The sequence below is a fragment of the Taeniopygia guttata genome, chromosome 2 (genome assembly GCF_048771995.1).
Source record: "Taeniopygia guttata chromosome 2, bTaeGut7.mat, whole genome shotgun sequence".
In the NCBI taxonomy this organism is placed as follows: domain Eukaryota; kingdom Metazoa; phylum Chordata; class Aves; order Passeriformes; family Estrildidae; genus Taeniopygia; species Taeniopygia guttata.
In genome coordinates this window covers 72,145,453-72,159,045 of record NC_133026.1, presented here as the reverse complement: position 1 = coordinate 72,159,045, position 13,593 = coordinate 72,145,453, and the positions used below count along the sequence as shown (strand labels likewise).

General features: G+C 42.2%; 2 protein-coding genes across 5 annotated transcripts in view; one reads left to right on the top strand and one right to left on the bottom strand.

Moving 5' to 3' along the window:
• KCNG2 (potassium voltage-gated channel modifier subfamily G member 2) overlaps positions 1-13,593 on the bottom strand; it is a 58,692-nt gene that overhangs the window by 2,421 nt on the left and 42,678 nt on the right. The gene's annotated exons all lie outside the window — the stretch shown is intronic.
• SLC66A2 (solute carrier family 66 member 2) overlaps positions 1-13,593 on the top strand; it is a 100,462-nt gene that overhangs the window by 73,475 nt on the left and 13,394 nt on the right. The gene's annotated exons all lie outside the window — the stretch shown is intronic.

Below are 13,593 nucleotides of genomic sequence, written 5' to 3'. Positions count from 1 at the left end.
GAAGAGGAGAAGGAAACACATAAAAGAGGGAAGAAACAGATTTAGCCAGGGAGTGAAACAAAGAGAGTGTCAGTTCTTAAAGGAAAGCACCACGTGAAATTGATACGGATTGTGATGTACCAAAGCAAAATCATGGTTGCTGAGAGGCACTAAAACCAGAGGCTACGTGTTTGACTACAGGACAGGTCAACAATGCTCTGGAGTCCCAAAGCTGCCAAGAATTTGGTGTGATCTTATCAGCTGTTGGCCAGAAAGCCTACCGATAAAAGGCCAGTGGCTCACACTTAATTTCTAACCAAGACTTTAACATCTTTTAAAAAGGATTAATACAGGATTCATGGATTGTAATAAATATGTAATCCTTCCTTCCCTTGCTGATCAATAATAAATTGCTTACTGATGGCTCATAAGCACCTACAGCATTTTATGTGATATGCTTGGAGTTATCTATAATCTATTATTCACTAAATACAGTACATATTTTACATTCCAGTGAACATTTATTAACCCACTACCCCTACAGTCAAACACTTATATAAAGTACTGAGAAATGTAGGCATTTCTGAAAGAAAAAATACCACAGGATAGAGTGGGATATGGAGAGATAAGTTTTTAGTTACTACACCTGTAACAGCTAGTGACCACAATGCCTTCCCCAAGCTTTCTTCTCCTGCTCTTCCCTGCAGGCTCACTTGGTGGCAAATAAAGAGAGCTCTGGCTCTTTAGTTACGATGCTTGTAAACAAGTCAGCCTTCAGTGCACTGGAAAGGCAATAAACAATAATGCTGGTGGTGGCCACTCCTTGGTTGTTAATACTGTGGCAATTCTCTGCTATATCACTCTTGGTACCTCCAGCTGAATAATACCCAGCTTCTCTAAATAAACAGATTTTGATGTGGACAATTACAGGGCTAGTGCTCTTTCCTCTGTAAATGCTTGTATAAAAGTGTGAATGCTCTGGGGGCTTTGTGTGAAAGGCAAGTGTATACTTATTTAAGGGAAGTGTAAATTTACTCAGTGTGACAGTTTGAACAGTTTGTGAAACAGTTTGTTTTAAGGAGTCCATCCATGCTAGTGGAGTTTGTGGCTCCCACTGGATGCAACAGGTATTAGGTCCCAATGCCCAGCTTTCTTTTAGTTGCCTATGCCAAATCATAGCAATAAAACATCAACTGAAAGTGGTGAAGCTGTGTCAAGCTGGTCCCCATTTCACCACTGGGGAAGCTGAGAACCTGGCACATCTATTAGCAGTTTTGCCAACATACTCAGTCACGGGAGTCTTTTGCTCCAGAGAGCCAAGGAAATTTTTAATGCACAGCACCACATGCTAACTTCATCCCTCTTGAAGTGTGTATGCACAGGCTTTTTCCCTGTTTGGAAAGAAAGCAGCCAGCAAATGACTAATGAGGCTCCTGCCCTTTTTGCTAACTGCAGCCTTCCCCAAAATGTGGGTATGTTTCAAGGGTTGTTGCACTGCCAGCAATGAGAGCAGTGTCATCACATTGAATGCAAAGCCTTGGGTTACCTCAGTAGGATAGCCAAAATGCTGAGGCACCCTGCACACCTTACGCTTAAGAGATTGAGACAATAACTAAGACATGTCAACAAGAAAAACAGATGTGAAAAGGAATCCTCAGAGCCAGCTTTTATGGTCCTTGTAGTAACCACACTAAAATATTGTGATGCCTTGTGTTTATGGATTTTTGTTTTGCATTCCACTTTCAACTGGCACATGATGTACCTCCCACTGTTTCCCAGGGGGTCATGCTGCTATGGAGAGAAAAGTTACTTGTCCCATTGAAATTACTGTCAAGATTTTAAGCATATTGCAGGGAGGAATGATAACCTTATTTTACAAGTATAGTGTCTCGGATAGCCTGTCTTTAAATTCTGAATTTTGATACATATGAACACTAGAAGGAGCTTAATTTATATCTGCCTCACCAAACTAATTTGGTCATAAGTAAGTATTTTTGTCACAAGCATAATACACAGCATATAAGATTTTGTTTCTAGGAGCTTTCCTCCTATCACAGCATAATTATGCTGTCAGGCTCTCCTATCAAATACAGAATCAAGATGCTTTCACACCACAACACAAATCTGGCTCTGTGAGCCAGAGAAAAAACTCACAAAGTCAGTGGAAGGACTCTGCCTGTACCACAGTAACTTCTCTCCTTTTGACCTAGAAACCAGCCCTCAGACCAATATTGTTCCGGAGCTCTGCTGACTGGGAATCTCTTATCAGGATATGCTTGATCTCATACCTAAGGGCAGTTGCTGGAGGTGATTTGCAGCTCTACATCCTATCCTTGCAGGCACTTCAGAGGATCAGGTTGTGATGTTAGGATGACAACCCAGAGAAGAATAGCTATGGCTTGAGCAAAGCAACAGCAATGACAAGATGAATACTCAAATGTGCAAATTTGCTTTCTCTGACAGGTGCACCATACTTGGACCATCATCTGTGGAAACTCAGATGCACCTTGCCTTAAGAGCTTTATCTGGCAGGAAGTGTTCTGGATTCAGATGCACATGTACAGACTTTTTGTGCCACTAAAAGTTTTGGTAAAGTCAGTGAAGCCTATAGGGATTTTGGCCTTAAAATAAACCTACAAAGTCACTAAGGTAATTAATAGCTAATTTGGCATCTAAGTCTCCCGGCACTTTCTATTAACTGCATATGGAAAGGAGACTCTCTGAAGTGTTTTTGTGTGTGAGTTTTGGTGTAGGATAAAAAAGGAGTGAAGATTGTTCCTCACTAATGGGCTACCAGGGCCGATGACTTCAGGAAGACCCTGTCTGCTCTCCCACACTCTGACATGTTTATTCTGTGTAGGTTCACAGACCTAGAGCATTGCTATTTATGTTTTCAGCCTTCCTGCAGAAGTGCCTGGCAACCTTTGTTCAGCCAAGATCAAGAAGCTTGGTGGAATCTGGAGCTGCAGAGCCAAGCTTCATGTTTGCACATCAAGATAATGAGGAGCTGAAATTTCCTCCATCCAGAGTCGCGGCTGGGCCCTGGCTTTTTTCCACTCTTCCCACTCTCCACAGCCGACAAATAATATGAAAGTTGAAATATTTACTTTCAGTAGAGTGGAGTGATAATGTTCTACTACACAGAGTTCACTTCAACAGGATGAAACAATCCCCCTTTCCAGCAAATGCATAATTATCTCTAGCAACTTGCTCAGAACCCTTATTAACGTATCACAATCTGAACAAGCCAGGCTCTGTGCAAAGGCTATTCTAAGAATAAGAGTGTCTGAACATGCTTTTAGAAAACAGATTCGTGTGTCAATCCACCGGCCAGAGGTCTCTTTTTTCCACTAATTAAAGGTCTTCCTATCTCTTGGACCATGTTCCAATGTCATCTAGGTGTGACCTATTATTACCCTCACACATTATTAAAAACAGCAACACAAAATTGTATTTCATGCTCTTTGCACTTCATTTCTTTCAGATGCAGCTGCTTTTCCTTGCTGTTTTTTTTTTCCTTGCTGGATTACAGCATTGGTTAATATAGAAAAAAAAAGGCAATTTTTTGCTTTCTAAACCTTCTAACTATGTGTTCCAGTCCAAATGGATGCTGTAATCTGCTTGGGCTTTTGAGGTTTTTCCGTTCAAGAAAATAAAGCAAAAATTCTCAGAAAAGCACACACACAGATGGAAAAAAAAAATAAAAGTCAGGAATTAATCAGCCATTGGAACACAAGAAAAACAAGTCCTAACAGAATAGGGCATCCTGCCCAAAATAGGTCTTCATCAAATCTGTATGTTCTCAAAAAAGATCAAGCTATACCAGCTTGTGGCCATAAACTTGTCCATTAACAATTACACACTGCTTTTTTTTTTTTTTTTTTATAAGCAAAACAGCTCTCCCTCTTACCAAGTAACAAAATTTCTTCACCCTGTAATCTAATGGATACATTTTTTTTTCATATTTATATTGATGAAATTGAGCCGCAGGGAAAACAGTTGTTTTTCACAAAGTGTGTATATTTATTTATCTTTATTTACATATACATTTAATGTGTACGTTTAATTTCATTTTTTTATTTATATTTAATGTATACATTTGTTTCTTTCAAACCATGAGTAGTTTCTTTTTTGTGCAGAAATTGCTTGAGTATGGGAAATTATCTGCAGTTGCACAGAATTTGGGGGCTGTGTATTGTCAACACAGGGAACAAGGAGAGAAAGTGAGAAAGACATCAGTGAGTAATTCTGTGCAGCCAAATTAAAGTGAGTCTCCCTCATTAGGAACTATAGAAATTTGCTGTCTAAAAGCCAACCACAGCATCTTTCTTCTTGAGAAACATTTTCTTTGCCAAAAGTTCCTTTGGCAAAAGGGAAATTACAGAAAGGAAAATAATTGTCATTGGAGTTCAAATCCATCTGTATTCATTGTTCTGTCTGCCCTGTCTAAAAGTGGCAGACATCTTTCAGAAACATTTTGGTTTGGCTTGCAGGGTCCATTTCACTTGTACTGAAGCCTGTACTGAGCCTCAGAAAAATTCTCCACTGTGTTGTGTGACTTCCTGGCCCTGCCTTTGTCCTCTGGTCTCCTGAGAAGAAATTGTGACTCTTCCTTAGATTCTTGCAGGATTTGACACCATTTTCTAATCCCTCTGCATTAGAAGATGTCAAAAGCCAGGTCACCTCTAACTGCTCCAGTTCTTGTGTTGCTTTCCATGCACTTTTTTGTGAGGTCAGCAGCTCCACAGCACTTTGAAGGAAGAAGTTTCAATGCTGCCCACTTTGACCTTATAGTGAGATTTCCCTTACTGTCACATCTATATGTTAAAAAAAAAAAAGAAACTCCAACATGAGAGGCATTGCATACAAATGTGCACATCTGTGTGCACATCTGATCAAACTCTTTTTTAACAACAATGTGGAACTTGAAATTCTGATGCAACTGACATCTTGGCATCAGAGATCTGTGTTAAGAGACCTGAAGACAAAGAGACCTACAGCCCTGAGGTGCTGACGAGTCTGCCTACAGTCCCCAGTCCAGAGGCTTAGGGTGTTCCCTTTGGATTTGGGTGGGAGGCTGAGCCACCTGTTTCAATGAACACCTGCAGGATGACCCAGAAGACAGACACTCCTCCACTACCAATTATTCAGCAGCCCAACACTTGGAGCCTTTGCTGGGCTGCAGAGAGACCCAGCTCCTACTCCTATGAGAGTGGGGTGGAAGTTTGCATCTGTCTCTGTCCCAGTACGTGTAAGCACCTGGAGCACTGGCTGCTGGATTGTTTGCTCTCTCTTGTCATTGTAAAATGAAGAAGCCTTCCTTGAGAACAATTCCAGCAAAAGAGCAACATTCCCAGAAACATGCCTCACCAACGAAACTCAAAGGTATTGCTCAGGCTGGCACTTTCTGATGAAAGGCAATTTTCTGATAAAAGTGATTTTCTGATGAAAGCATCCAGACAATTTTCACAGCGGGGAAAAGTGCAGGACTCCTGCGATGTGACCGACCTTGGAAGGGCAGCATCCCACCCTGCCCTGGGGCACAGGCAGCTCCCCTGGCTCTGACCACCCACAGACACCGTGATTGGAACTCAGTGCTTCTGCCATTAACGCTGGGGTCAGGCTGAACTCGCAGCCAGCCTGCTGCGAATATTTCCTTGTGCTCCCGAACAAAGATGATTCAGATAACTGCACAGCCTGTCCTCAAAGCTGGCTGGCTATGAAGTCAAAGTAAGAGTTTCTCCCTTTAAAGTCACCGAAGGGCCATGAAAGAGTCCTTTGCTTCTTGCTGCCCACACTTTGATCTGTAAATCGAACTTAGTTCGTGCTTCGTCTTCAGCCCAGCTGCCAGCAAAGGTAACCTGTGCCTTCTGAGGAAGGGCTGTCGCCAACTTTGTGCAGCCCTGTTATGGACACAAGATAGCTCTTGTACAGCTTGTCTTTGTTGAGGAGAAAGGGCAAGGAGGTGGGCAGGAGCTACACCTGCTTACCTGCCTGGATTTCCCTTAATTCTGAAATGTCACAGTCCCAAATCACCACTTCTCAAAACCCCTCAGCCTGCCATTTTTATCCTGCCAGTGAAGCTGCAAATAAACACAGAACACCAACAGGAACAAGGGAGATGCCAAAAGACTATGGCAGCTGCTAGAAGGTAACTGCAGGGTGTGCTAAAATGCCCAGCTAGAGTCTAATCATCTTGTGGAATTGCATGCTGTGCTATTCACTTGTAGTCATGCAGCCAAGGGGTTACTGAGATACTTGCATGTGCCTTTCATTTGTCTCAGATTGCTCCTCTGATCTTTAACTGCAAAGCCAGATGTCTGTGTTCATGGAAATCTCAGAAAAGGGCCTGGGAGTCAATGAGAGGGAAGAGAAGACCACATGAGGACTTTACCTATGACTACCCTTGCAGACTACAGAGACAAGAGACACGGATGGCACCCCTGATCCAGGAGGCTGCAGGGGGAAACAGCTGTGTTTCCTTGGGATACTCTGCCCAATCCACAAGCAGCTGATGCTCTGGGCCATCTCAACCCCAAACTGTACAACCAAAATTAGACACTGCAAGTACGCCTCAGGTTCCTAAGCCATATAAATCCTGAGCTTTGAGATCTGTTTAACTGATACCTTTTTCCTTGGAAATGCTATTGATGTCTTAATAGCTGACTACATGGATTTGGCATATACATCTGAAGGGTGGAGAAAGACACAGACACGAGGGATTCAGTTGCCTATCTACCAGACAAGACTTACTATGATCCTAAGGCTTTTTTCTGTTTCCCTGCCTCCTTCATGTACTGTCCCTAACACATGCAGATACATTCTTTGATCCACTATCCTGCCTCTTTTTGCTCCACTAGAGCTGTTGAGAAGAATGGAAAGCAGGTAAGTAGTACTACAGATGTACAAAATACCCTCTCATTAATGCTCTCTCATTAATGCCTTCTTCTGAACTAGCTCTCCTCATGCCCATTTTAGCACACACTTCTCCAAAAGCAACAGTATTTGTTAGAGGGAAAAAAATGCTATCTGGCTCTACTTTATGGAAAGCAACCAAAACATAAAATCAGCAAGAAGTAGGAAACACAGAAAGCATAAAACAGACCATGAAATATCTATGAAACAGAACACCATCAACTTGCCTGATTTTCAGATGCCTATCAGGAACAAGCACAGCACTTCATCCAGAGAGGCTGGGGGAAGCTTCAAGACATCCAGTGTCTCAAAGCTCATCAGACTCTGTGACTGTGGCTGGGAGCAGCTTATGGAATCGCTGTGAGCTCCAGCAGCCCTTAAACCAAACCAGCATAAAACTGCAGAACCAGAACAGGGCTGAGTTCTCGCCAAGGGCACTTGGGTGCAGTTTGAACAATTTCCCCAGGGAATGGGAACACCTGCACAGCTCTCCAAAAGAACCAGCCCAAAAGGGACAGGGCAATGTGACAAAGCAGTGGAATTCCCAAGGCTTTCACACCTACCTAGTACCTGGGAAAAGGTGATGTGGTGGCACCTGGCTGTGCTCACAGATATACACTGCCTAGAACTGTGGTATTCCAAAACCCAGCACACTTTTTCTATCTTCTCCTCCTCCTCAAGCTTGTCTCACACTAAAAAAAAGAATCTGTCTTGTTCTCCCCCTCTCTCTCACTTATTAATTATATTAAAAGATCAACTGATTCTTAATATAATTTAAAAGTGTATTTTCCCTCTTTTCACTTCTTTCAATCATTTTTTGAAGCTCTTCTCCTCCTGCCTCCCACTCACTGCTAGTTCTGTTTTACTGACCCATATTTATTTTACTGGTTCCTGCAACCCTGTAAGCTGCTAGAAGATTTGAGGGTATCTGTTTTTTATCTTGGAGGAAAGGACAGAGTCAAGCTTACTGTTTTCCTTTGACATTTCTTCCAAACCTGTATCTCTTCCCCCCTCAGTCTCCCTTTATCCTCTTATCTGAGAGCAAGGGAAGGATTTGCCTGTGTTGCCTGTGGGAAGATTTGCCTTCCTGCTGGTAGTAGCTCGGGCACAGCTGGCAGTGAGCTCCCACAGTGCTCTTGCACTGAAATGCTCTAAGTTGCAATGGATTTTTGCAAGGTGGATGAGACCACAGTGAAACTACACACACTTTCATATTCTCTCTTTCTGCTCAAGGCAACAGTAAAAACAGTGCTTTCTGTGACAGCAGTGCAACACACAAGTGCTTCCCTTAAAACACCCAGCATTTCTACTGTGAGTGAAGGCATTGAGCTGCAGACTGGGAGAAAATCTCTGCAATGTCTGCTCACAGTCAGAGCAGGGACTTTTCGGGAGAGTGCTGCAATTTCTCTTGTAAACATCTCTACCCAGTGCACCAGGTGCCAAGTTGCCAGCACAGCTCAGGATGTATTGGATGGCTGGGATCTTCACACTATTCTCTGTATTTCCTATTTGAATCCAGGCTCAGTAAATGAGATGGGGCAAGGGAAAGGGATTGTTTGTGTGTGTGTGTGTGTGTGACTTATGGAAGGGTGAGGGTAGAGTTAGAGAATAGGCAGCGGGGTGGGCTGGAACATGTCCTGATGAACAGTCTGTTCCACCTGTGACTAAGCCCCACCAATAGAATACTCCAGCCCCTGTGGCAACCCCTACAAACACAGTCAATGCTGGACAAGATACCTGGGTTGGGACATTGCCTTCATGGGACCAGACTCATCCCATGTCACTCTTCAGAGGGCTTCCAGGCTCCTGAGCTTTTTCTGGCTGCCCTTGCCTTTAATCACAATTATGACCTGTCACTGCTCATTTCATCTTACTGATGCCTTCAGGTCTGAATATTCACAAGGGCCAAGAAAGCCCCAGACAGTGAGAAGATGTACAGCATCCTTGCTGGCACCTCCTATACCAGCAGGAGTCAGGGACAGGATGGTAATGGCTCACTACCCTGGAAGGGCAGAAGAGGCTCTTGAGCTGATCCCCTGTGGAGCAGAGGATCTTGCCAAGTGGCTCATGAATCATATGCATGGCTTCAGCTGAGCTGAGTTATAATGTTTAGAAGGACTGACAGAATGTATTTAAAAACTCTGTGAGATGCACGCAGGCATGTCTAGATAAATGGTTTCCATTGTTAATTACCCACACTGTAACACACTTTAATTCAGAGCATGAGTTTGTCCAACTGCAGCTTTCAGTTCTTTCATTTCACTGTTGCCCACAGACATTCTCTTATTATGATCCCCACTGCATTAAAAGCACTTCTAGTGTCTCACTATAAAGCAGAACTTTGAGATTTTCAACCATTTTAAAAACTTTTTTTCAATTTACCTGCCAAATGAATATCAATCTTGATACAGAATCTCAAGCCTCACTTGATATCTTATGTTGGTTTTCTTCTATTATGAGATTGAACAGAATTTTTTTAAACAATAAGGACGCCAATTTTTGAAAAATGCCTTTTTATTAAGGAAGAATATTGTGCAGCACTAATTCAAATGTCTTACAGAAGTACCTACATCAGAAGTTACTTTCCTCTGAAAACTTTATAACCTCAAAAAAATTATATTAAATTTGATTAATGAGTGGTGTTCTACACAGACTAGATCAAAATGTGACTGATTGTACTCAGTATCATGTTTTTGATGTTTTGATTACTTGAAACTAAAATCATGCTTACTGTTAGAAAACCTAACAACTTTATAGATTCCTCCTGGACCTTTCTCAAGCCTTTCTTTAAAAACCTGTCAAAAAAAAAATCTTATAACCATTTTCCCCCATATCTATACTACTCAATTTGTCTTGAATATAAATGTCTACACTGCAAAACCCAAACTTTTATATTTCATCTCCATTGCCACACACTAGACAATGAAAATGCAAGCATTTATAATGTTGAATGACTTAATGCAATCCTTCTAAGTGCCCTACACATGAATCAGCTCATTACCTCAGCCTAACGATATGAGGTGCAGCCAAATGTAAATCTGCCTGCTTGCTTTCAGTCCAAACCTCCAGAATTGATAGCAACATATCCTGGAGCTCTGAAATGAAATTTCCAGATTGTATTTTCCAAATAAATGAAGGAGTTCTCTCTTTCAGTACACAATAGGCCCACAGTGCCCAAGCTGTCCTACGAAAGGCAGTGGAGCAATCTATGGAATACAGGAGCTCTGCTGTACCCCCAGGATATTAGGCTGTGATGAATAGCTGTTATAATTTTACAAACTGTCTGAAGGCCAAGCTGCTATTATTGTGAGATAACTTCAGAGATTCTGTGGATGATTTACCTGGAAGTTTGGAGAACAAACTCACTGGCAGGGATAGATACTTATGGGGGTGGAACCAGAGAGGTATTAAAAGAATTTAAACATAGGGCATATTTTGCTGGGTGAGCCACACTGCACCAAATATAAACCAGTTAACAATGTAACAAAGTTATGAATGCTTTTATGAAATAGTTTTAGCTGTTTAATTATTTATCACTAATGTTACATTGCAGCATATTTATATAATATTTAAAAGAAGACCCAAGTTTACAATTTATTCATGAGAAGATATCCTGCAGACTGAAAGAGTTCATTGGCAGAGAATAAAGTTATTAACCAGTCCAAAGTAATTTTATCTTAGTCAACTCTTGCCTTGTTCCCAAGCAGTGCAGAGAAACACTCTCCACTTTTTCACTTCTAAGCCTAAAACACTGCAGAGAATCTCAGGAAGCTCCCAAAGCCAATATTGTAACCTACTGTCCTGAAAATCTTCCAGGGTAGCTCCTTGATCCATAAGGATTTCTCTCTTTATTTGGGAAAAGCAATCCAATAGGAGACACTGCCATGAGAGCCACGGTTGGGCACTGAGAGCTCAGGCAGCAACTTCGCTGAAAGTGAGCAGAAGGTCTGCAGGCTCACTGAGGGACTCAGTGTAAACCTGTCATGCAGTGCTGCATCCCCACCCTCAATCTAAGGGCGATTCTTAGAGAAAGAAAAGGCCTCCTAATCCTAATGATACAATGGAGGATGATTTTCTTACTGGGATGATGATTCCTTTATCTGCTCTTGAAGCAGCTGCCATGACAGAAAAACCAGGTACATCTGCCAAAGTTCAGAGAGCTTAGATGAAGAAGGAAGGCTAGATTTTTGATTTTTCTTCCACGGGTGGGACAACTGCAGAAAGCAATTAAATTTTTTCCCAAGAAGAGCAAGCAAGCCAAGCAGAAGAAATGGTGAGAACTCTACAAACGTAGTCATGACTAAATACAGCGAGTTGTTATCCAGCATTTTGTCCACACAACCAATATCAAGAACAACCAATCATTCCTTAGAATGTTTTCTATTTGTTAGCAGCTTAAGGCAGCCCTGCAAAGAGGAAGGACTGTCTCGTAAAAGAACTGGTGCAGCTGGCACATGATGTGCTATTTAACCAGCAGTTTTGCAGGCAGCAGGGGTCCTGGGCAGTGGCTGGCAGAGCTGGTGCAGAGGGCAGTGAGATGTACAGCAGTGATGCAGGCAACTCCCAGTACCCAGTGTGTCTCCTCAGTGTGTGAATACAGCAATCCTGAACTTGTCAAAATAAACTGATACCGAGATGTGCTCCATGTAACACCTGGATTTGGACAGCCAGAAAGGACGGATTGAGATTCGGATCCACAAAGAAAAACCAGTGTGTTCTTTTACATTAGAGACTGTATCTATCAGATGTCTCACAGACAGCTCCCAGGAACATCATCAAAGGACATGAGCACCACTTCTCGATATTTGCAAAGAACATTTTGCCATTGGTCTCACACTTGTAAATTCCATGGGAGTCAGATAAAAGATGCACACCACTCAGCAAGTCCCACAGAACTTGTGATTTAAGGCTTAGATTTATCAGTGCTCCGGGATTTTAACACTGTCTGCACAACACACAGAAGCACCATCACTTATTAAAACCAAACCTCATCACTTCCCACTGCTTTCAGACAAACCTGATCTCTCTGAAAGACAACTTGCCTAGCAAATGTCTCTAACCATCAGAAAGGAGTTGGGAGACCATGCCAGCATGACTCAGACTTGAGAACTTAGCAGTTATTTCTCAGTTTGGATTCATCATGAACTAAGTTGGTCTTGCTTGCAAAAAAGAATTTCCTTGCCTAGAAACATGCCTTGCAGGTGAGGCATGAGGAAGGCACCTGAACAGCAGGTATGTAGCTTTATTTTTGTTATTATGATGGCCATAGACATTGTGTTTAGGATATTCTGCCCCAAAGCATTCCCAATCTAAAGTCAAGACTACACAGAATAGGTGATGGAACTAAATGAGGCCAATTGAGAACTTCAACAAGAAAGCAAACATTTGCTTATTACTGATAACTAAAACTGTAAGTAAAGGATGCTGTCAAAGCTTGTAATTTGGAGTGTGTGTTACCAGTTTGATTTAAGTACTATCTGAGGACAAAACCTTTGGGTTATGAAAGGAAAAGAAGAAACACCATACTTCTAAAATAGAAGTTCTGCAGTGCTCTGAGTCCTACATCCCTTAAACAAGGACATGTGAATATTAAACTGAATATGAATCTCATGTGCCTACAAGAACTTCCTTGTGCACAACGTAGAAAAGGCAGGTGACCATTGCTACTGAGTCATTTGGTCTTTCCCTGGCCTCCAGGTGGCTGTGGCCTGAGGAGTCTGGAGCAGACACAAAATGAAAATTAGCAATATAGGGTACAAGTACAGTAGATCGGTTCAGATAACAAAACTGGTGATACTGTTACAGCTTATAATTTTTGCATTTAAACAGCAGAGCTGAGAGTGGTATAACAAATTCTCAGATGATCCCCAGGGAAATTAGTTAGTCCAATTCCCCAGGATTCTTTTTATAAAAAGTCACCCTCAGTGCCTATACACTATAAATAGTTATATGTAACACCAGCAGGGAGATATTTTTTAATACATGTTTTTTGTTGAATGTGCTGTAATTTCTAGAACAGATTATTCTACAATGAAAGTAAAAACACAACCTGCAATTTTATTAATACTTTCATTCATGAAAACGAACCATCTATGCATCACATGTGGCCCTGATTTAAAATTAAGGTCTCAGTATCACAAGCAGAACAACAACTGAACAGTCAGAAAAGAGATAAAGTCATAAAAATGACACCAGTAATTCCAGAGTCTCAAGCAGAGTGCCATCTTAGGATAGCAAGCACCCCTGGACTTTGTTCAGCATGTCTGTATCTCTCTTGCACTGAGGAGCCCAGCACTGGACACTGCTCCAGGTGTGCCCTCCCCAGTGCTGAGCTGAGGGGAAGAATCTCCTCCCTTGATGTGCTGGCAGCACTTTGCCTGATGCAGCCCAGGATCGCAGCATCTTTCTTTGCAGCCAGGGCACAGCCAACTTAGTGTCCACCAGGATCCCTGGGTCCTTTTCTACCAATCTGCTTTCCCTCTGGGTGGTCTCCAGCACGTACTGATGTGTGGGGCTGTTCCTCACCAGGAATGCAGGACTCTGCATTTCTTCTTGCTGAGCTTGCTGAGGTCCACAGTCTTTCTGAGCCTGTTTCTCCAGCCTGTCAAGGCCATTCAGGGTGGCAGCACAACTGTCCGGCCACAACTTGTCCAAAGTTTGCGTCATCAGCAAACTTGCTGCAAGTACACTCTGCTTCAC